Source organism: Triticum dicoccoides, chromosome 4B (genome assembly GCF_002162155.2).
Source record: "Triticum dicoccoides isolate Atlit2015 ecotype Zavitan chromosome 4B, WEW_v2.0, whole genome shotgun sequence".
NCBI classification, from domain to species: domain Eukaryota; kingdom Viridiplantae; phylum Streptophyta; class Magnoliopsida; order Poales; family Poaceae; genus Triticum; species Triticum dicoccoides.
Window position 1 is genome coordinate 541,388,275 of NC_041387.1, and position 7,533 is coordinate 541,395,807.

The window sequence follows — 7,533 nt, forward strand, 5'->3', positions numbered from 1 at the left end:
TCCTTTTTCTTTTCTCCATCTCAGTCATCATGAAAATTGCCATCTCCTCGTCATCGCCCCATTCCTCCTCCTCTAGCGAGGAGTCTTGGGAAAACTATTGGAATCATAAATTCATATGCACAGTTATATTCAAATCCATCTCATAATAGAAATTCATGAGAAAAACAATAAAATAAAACTTGTTGGAACTCGTGGAGCATCTCCCGTGTGTGCGACTCAACTGTTGTTGACGACCATGGAGCTTGCTGCGGGGAAGGTAGATGGATGGTGCAAGAGGGCGGCGCACCGGTTTTGGCGGTATCAGTGACGCATGAATTTTCGCGCCTGGTTGGTTGGCCTCTCCCACCTTTTTCCCAACTAGTAAGCTTGCACGTGCAATGCACGTCTTAAACGTTGATCAAAGTTGATTTCACACAAATACAAAATAAATGTTCCAAAAAAAAGTATTAAGTTAAATGGGGACACACTGTTTTTCAAGTTGACATAGTTGTGGTCATGTTGTTGCATACAGACAGTAATATATGTTGTTTCATCCATTAGGCGTTCTGATTGGTTGTTAAAAAAGATTAAATTTTGTTATAACTGAAAAAGGCAACCTCACATAGAATATATCAATGGCACCATGATCTCAACACCAACAAAATTTTCTTAAGGCATAGAACGTTTGTTACAACTGCTATCTGATAAAAAAAAAGTATCATTAAAATTTATTCGAATCAACTATATCTTTTTATTAAGAAAACTAATGATAATGGAAATATCATAAATCCACGATATCTATTAGATTGCCTAGTTCATCATTTGTGAGTGTATACACGCACACAAAGTATGCTTGAGTGATGATCCAAGAGCAAGAGCGGTGAGGATAATAGTGCCACCTGTCAGCAGAGCCATTGCCTTAAATTTCGCTCTGACTGGATCATTACAAACTATGTTCTGCTTAACTTCGCATGCTCGCGGGCAGGTGTAGAACTTTGAAACGAATTCTGTATTACTTCATAAATGAATATCACATCTCGAAAAACAATCCAATACACACACAAAAGCAGTAGGTGCTCAAAATGAAGAAATGCCATCTAATTTATTTGAGAGAGAAAATAAATGCCATCTACTTGTCATGCGGAATAAATTCCATCTTGAAGTACCAATTCTTATTTTGATTGGAGCCCTACTTCTGAAAGCGTTCGAAGAACTTAGATGCCATCTTTTTCAACATCCTAAGATCACATCTCCATAGCGTCTCGCATATCAGATTTTGCAATCAAATCATACTCCCTCCAACTCAAAATAAATGTCTCGAGCTTAGTAGTACAATTTGGTACTAAAGCTAGTACAAAGTCGAGACACTTATTTTGGGACGGAGGGAGTAGTTATCAAAGAAATGTTAATTGTGTTAAAGCAAGCTCTGCAAATGGTAAGTCAATTGTTTGTTCATTTGTACACTGTACAATATATGAAGCATGTTTGAAATTCCAAATAGCACGACCAACCTTCTTAGAATAACTTAGTCCCTTTAAGCAATACATGTAGTGGTAAACATATCGGGCAATATTCAACATGCAAAAGAAATAAAAAGGGAAGTCATTTTTTCTTCTTGAAAATATTCATCATCTTCCTAAAAAATGCCATCCTCTATCTTGTTAATTCAATGAAACTACAAAGAAACATTGTTGGATGAGGAAATAAAGAATAGCTAAATGATGCAATAATGGGTGCAATACTGTTTGCTTATATGAATTTTTAGTACTGGCGCAACAAATATGATACTGCAGCGGCCGGTGAGGGATACCTATAAAAAATCAATCATTTTGGTTCATACCTTTAAGCTGTACCCTTGTTAGAATCACATACTGCACCTCCACAGACACCATGTCCTCCTGGGAGCATCCATGGAGTATGGGAATTGTGACTATCATGAATTTGTAGTTGTGGCACAACAAATAGGATACTCCAGTGGCCTGTGAGGGATACCTATAAAAAAATCAATCATTTTGGTTTACAGCAGAAAAAAATCTAAAGGAGAACATGCTCACCTTATCCAATGGATGCAGAATGATGAACTGTGTAAGATTATAAGTAATGTAAATGGCACTAAAAAAGGAACATTAGTTTAACAAGCCATAACCTAGGTACTCATGTGGCCATTTTAGTTGCAAACATTTACCAAAAATATGAATAAGAATGTCAGGTTATTAATAATTCTAAAATATGAAAGATTATAGTAGCTTTTGTAGCCAAAATTCAGTACAGACTGCACACATCACAACCATCACAACTGAACAAACACAAACGACACACACCAGTACTCAAAACCTGGACAAGTGAACATGCTCAGATTTCTCGTCCGTATCACACACTATAACCTAGAGACTGAACATCTTGACAGGGCGGTGGTCAATGCCGAAGAATGTATCGTCAATGGATGTTCTCATCATTCAGATTTTCGACTAATTGTTTATCTGATTTGTAATAACTACCTTTGCATACAAGCCAATTTTTTTTACCTGAGCCGATGCCTATTGCACGTTGAAACGAAGACAACAAAACCATACAAAATGCTCTGGACTGCACTCAAAATCTAAAACAAGAGCCAATGTAAGTTGCATAATATACTAATTAAAAAAATTAGTAGGCATGCAAATAAATTTAAGTTACCTGGTACAGATCTTTCCAGAGTGATCCCCAAATGGTAGTTTCAGATGTAAGCGCAAGTGCTCTGGATGCAGAACCACCTTGATACAACGAACTCCCTATTGACCAGGTCTTCCTTAAAACATCAACAATATCATCAAAGAAGTCTCTGCTACAAAACTTGCTAGTGCAACTGACAAGTTGGAAAGGTGCAGCTAGTATCTCTCGGACGAACCAAATTACAGGGTAGGAGATTGAATTGGCTGCAGGAAATAAAATGTAAATAAAATATTAGTAAGTCATCAAAATAAAAAAACAAAAGGAAAAAGAAACAGATCATTTGGGAGATTACAGTAACCATACCGATATTAAACATCGTACTGAAGATAAACCAAAATGGCCACATGATCATCTGCACTGTACTGATAACCGTTGCATGATGTCTCCATCGCTACCATTGCAGCTGAACTGATATATTCAACTGTTTTAGCACACACGTTCCATAGTGGCAGGGTATTTCTTCACTTCGGCAACAATTCATTTCTAATAATTACCTCCTCAATCCTCATGCCATATTTAAGTAGCGACACAACCAGTTTATAATAAGAAAATCTCCGATTGGAACCAAAATTTCACAAAAGCTTAGTATCTGCCCTTACGGTATATTCTTCCACTGAAAAAAGCTATGTAAATTAGCACCAAGAGTACTTGATGAATCAAACAAAAAATCGTGCATCCCATTGAACAACACTATGTTATTCTCCTCCATGGCGAGGCGGGCTTCACGACATTTTGCTGTAGTGCCAGTTGCGCAACCCCATCAGATTTGCTTCTGACAGACACACTACCCAGTCTACATACACACAAACTAAAATTTTCATTTCTCATAAGAGATTCCTAATCCTTAGTATGAAATAGGTAAATTTACAAAAAAATATGGAAGATGATCAGAACTACAACACATGATTGGAGATAATTTCCATGCATATAGCCAACAATTCCATGGAGGCCTTACAACTTACAAGAGAAAGATGCACTGAGTGACATGTTGAGGACTTGAGGTGCGTCGGCAGATCGTGCAGCTTCCTTGGCCTGGTCCATCGTGGCGACTCCACGCAGGCTTCCATTCTGTAGAAGAGCCAGATACCGGGGCAAAACATCATGTTAACCAAAGGTCTAAAATCTGCCATTTATGCAAACTAAAGTTTTTGCATATTATCCAGATGTAGCAAGTTCAGTGTTGTCAGTTTAGAAATGCACGTGCAACAAAATTCAGAACTATGTGTGAAGCAAAGGTCCGAAATCTATCATTCTGCAAACTGAACTTTACCATAAGAAAGAGAAACTCGAGGGAACTCAGATACTCAATGGGAAGGCCTTGCCATCCATCAAAGAGCTGCAGATCATCTCCACATGGAAGAGAGGAAGGAGTTCGGAAATTTTGTTAAGATACTCAATGGGAAGAAAGAAGTTCCTGGCCTTAAGAGTGCAGGTCCGCGCAGCAACTGCCGCCATTACAAGGGTCGCGTGCCTTAAGAGTGCAGGTCCGCGCATACAGCAACTGCCGCCATTACAAGGGCCACAACGTGACCTGCAGCAATGAAGGGATAATGTATCTGATGCTGTTCGGCCTCGCCGAGGTCGTTCTCTTGCAATTGCCGAGCCTGGAGAAGGTCACCTTATCTCCATCATCGCCTCCGTCATTTCCTTCACCTACTCCTTCGTCGCGCTCTTCCCGAGTGATGCGGCCTACCCGTAAGGACAGGCCGGCGGGCAGGGCGGGCGGCTCCGTCTCTAGCAGCGACCTGCGGCAGCTACAAGGGTGGGCGGCTCCCTGCGGCGAAGGGCGCAGGGCGCAGCGGGCGGCTCCGGATAATGGCTGCGCCGGAGGAGGTGGAGGGGGCGAGAGGTGGGGAAGTGCGGGAGAGGTCGTGCGGGCGGTTTGTCCTTTTTTTCTAAACGGCGGGGGCTGGGTTAGCGATCGATCGATTGTTAATGGCTTGTTGCGTGGTTGGCAGCGTTAAACATAAAATGATTAAGGGCCATTAGATTTTGATGATGGATGGATGTGATTGTTTGGATCTGCCCCTCTCTTCTTTTTATAGTGGTAGTAGATAGATGTATTTGCAAGCCATCGAGTGGTTACCTAATGAGACATATTGGAGAGAGAAATTGAGGTAAGTGATTGAAAAACAAGGAGTATTTAACCAAAAACTACCATATTTGACGGAAACGTGACAGAAAACTACCATTCTACGTTTTTGTGCGAAAAACTACCAGTTTTTGCCTAATCCGTTACAAAAAACTACCAAGTCACAAAACCGGCCACTTTTCGCCCGCGCTAAGCAGGAAACTGACCGGTTGGTCCCACTTTTCAGGTGCCACGCTGGCCAACCGACGGCTGCCGCGCGTTAACGGCCATTAACGGCGCGTCCGCGGTCGGAAACGGCGCTGTCCAATAAGTGGAGCGAGCTCAGCCACTTGCTCATCCTCTCCCTCCTCGATCGCTCACTCACTCCTCCTCATCCTCCCCCTCTCACTGCTACTCTGAGCATACCACCGTCGCCGCCACCGCCATTGCTGCCGGTAGAACTTGAGGATGCCATCCTGGTATGACGAGGAGAGCTCGGACGAGGATATCTGCATGGTTTCAATGGATCCTCAGCTCTTTGTAAGTGCATAATGGTGGAACAGAGTTAGGGTTAGGGTTAGTTCATCCAAATTTGTGATTCCAAGTTGGTTTTGGTTTGATTCCAAGTTGCTTTTGCAGGAAACCCCTGACAGTGTGGTGGATCCATCTTTCTATGGTTCTCACACTGAATCTTTGCCCACATGCATGATGCATCATCAGATGCCGAAGAAGATGGTAGCTTTTGAAGGTGCTTTGATAGGGAGGAGATTCCTGGGTTGTCTTGTGAACCAGGTACTAAATCTTGAACACTTATTTGCTTTGTTGTTGGTGGAGATGTGTGGTGTGTGATGTGTTTTGCTGTTAGCTGTTAACTAAAATTCTGTTAACTGTTAACTGAATATATCAGTTAACTGAAAAGAATAGAGTTAGCTGAATTTATCTCTGCTGCTAAATAAGGTGTGTTGTGTGCTTAATTTGAAAGAATTATGTTAGCTCAATTCAGAGAGCATTTAAGTAAGCATAGGATTCCGGTTAAATGACTTGAGTTATATGTGATGTGTGTTGTGTGCTCTATAGGATGAAGGTGTCAACTGTGGGGTGGTGGAGTGGGTGGATGGTCCTTGGCGAGAGATTCTACAAAGGTGCCTAGCAAGGATTTGGGACATGTACCATGAGCAGAACTTGGGTAGGGTGAAGGACAAACAAGCTCATGAGAAAGAGGTGGGCAAGTTAAAGAAGGAAATTGAGTTCCTGTCAAACAACTACAGCCAGTTGGTGGAAGATGTGTCCAAGCTTTTTCACTATCAAGATGGCAAGATGTCTCATGACATGGACTATACCAGTCAGGCAATCAATGAACTAAATGATAAGAAGAAGCAACTTGAGGATCAGGCAAAGATTGAGTTAAGTATGGAAAAGCTGAATCTTGCCAAGGAGCAAAGGTGCATTCTTCAATGCCAAGCAGATATCATTCAAAACATGAGGAAGGCCATGAAGGAAGTGGAGGGGGATAGGGACCTACTTAAGCAAGAGAAGAAGAAGCTGGAGTATCTGATTGCTGATCTGCTCAATGCTGGGCATGCCAGCAAAGATAAGCTGGAGAGGATCAAGGCAATAATGAATGAGTGAATTGGTTGTTGTGTTGGTTAAGTAATTAGTAGGCCTATATATAGCTGGCCCTGGAATGTGATGCATGTTAGGTGTATATTTTGGGTAAGTTTCATGTGCTTTCAGAACCTGAATCAAGATGGTATGAGGGAGGAACTATTATGCTTTAAGAAGCAGGTGGTTTATCTATGATGTAATGACTTTTATGTTAAGACCTACTATGCTAAGTGAGTACTCATGCTAAGTTAAATAGGTAAGAAAGTTTTATCTATGATGAGGCTGTTTTACTGTGCATATATTATGTGTGGATAACTGACAATAGTGACATAGTTGGAAATGATAAGCTACATTTTCAGTGTTGCCAATATCCAACTTAGATAGTCTAACAAATAACTTAACATAGATAGCAAGTAGCAAGTAGTCTGACATAGATAGATAGTACTCGCATTCATAGTCTGACATAGATAGCAAGTAGTACTAAACATAGTGCTTGCATAGATAGATAGTACTAGTTTCAAACTGAACATAGTGCCTGGCATAAATAGCAAGTAGTACTAAACATAGTGCCTACATACATAGATAGTGCTAACAAAACTGAACCGAGGAACTTACTGAACTTACTTAAGTTCAGGACTGACAAAACTGAATTTTTTTGCACTGAACTAACTGAAGGCAACATTTAGTCCTCCTTCTTCAGCATCTTCAGGCGATGGGAGCGGCGCACCACAGTCACGGCCGCCCTCTTCTTCTTGCCCGGCGCCGGCTCCACCACATCTTCCTCGCCGCCATCTTCTTCTTGCTTCATGCTGACGCAGTCTGGGAGATCGGCGACCTCCGGCAGCGCATCCACATCAATTGGGAGGTGCCTGTCCCCCTCCACGGCATCGAGGATGGGAGCCAGCAGCTGCACTTCAAGCTCGTCGTCGAAGAGGACGATGACCTCATACCTCATCGTCAGAGTCGTCAGAGGACTCGTCCTCATCATCGTCAGAGGACTCGTCGTTAGTAGACTCGCCGTCAGGGTAGTCTAATGGCCCAAGGATCCATGGATTGCGCCTCTCCTAGTAGGCATTGTTGATTGGGGCTGGGAGAGTCAGGACAGCGTCGGTGACATGATTCGCAACGGCCGGTGGCGTGGTGGATGAGCGGTACATCCACCATCA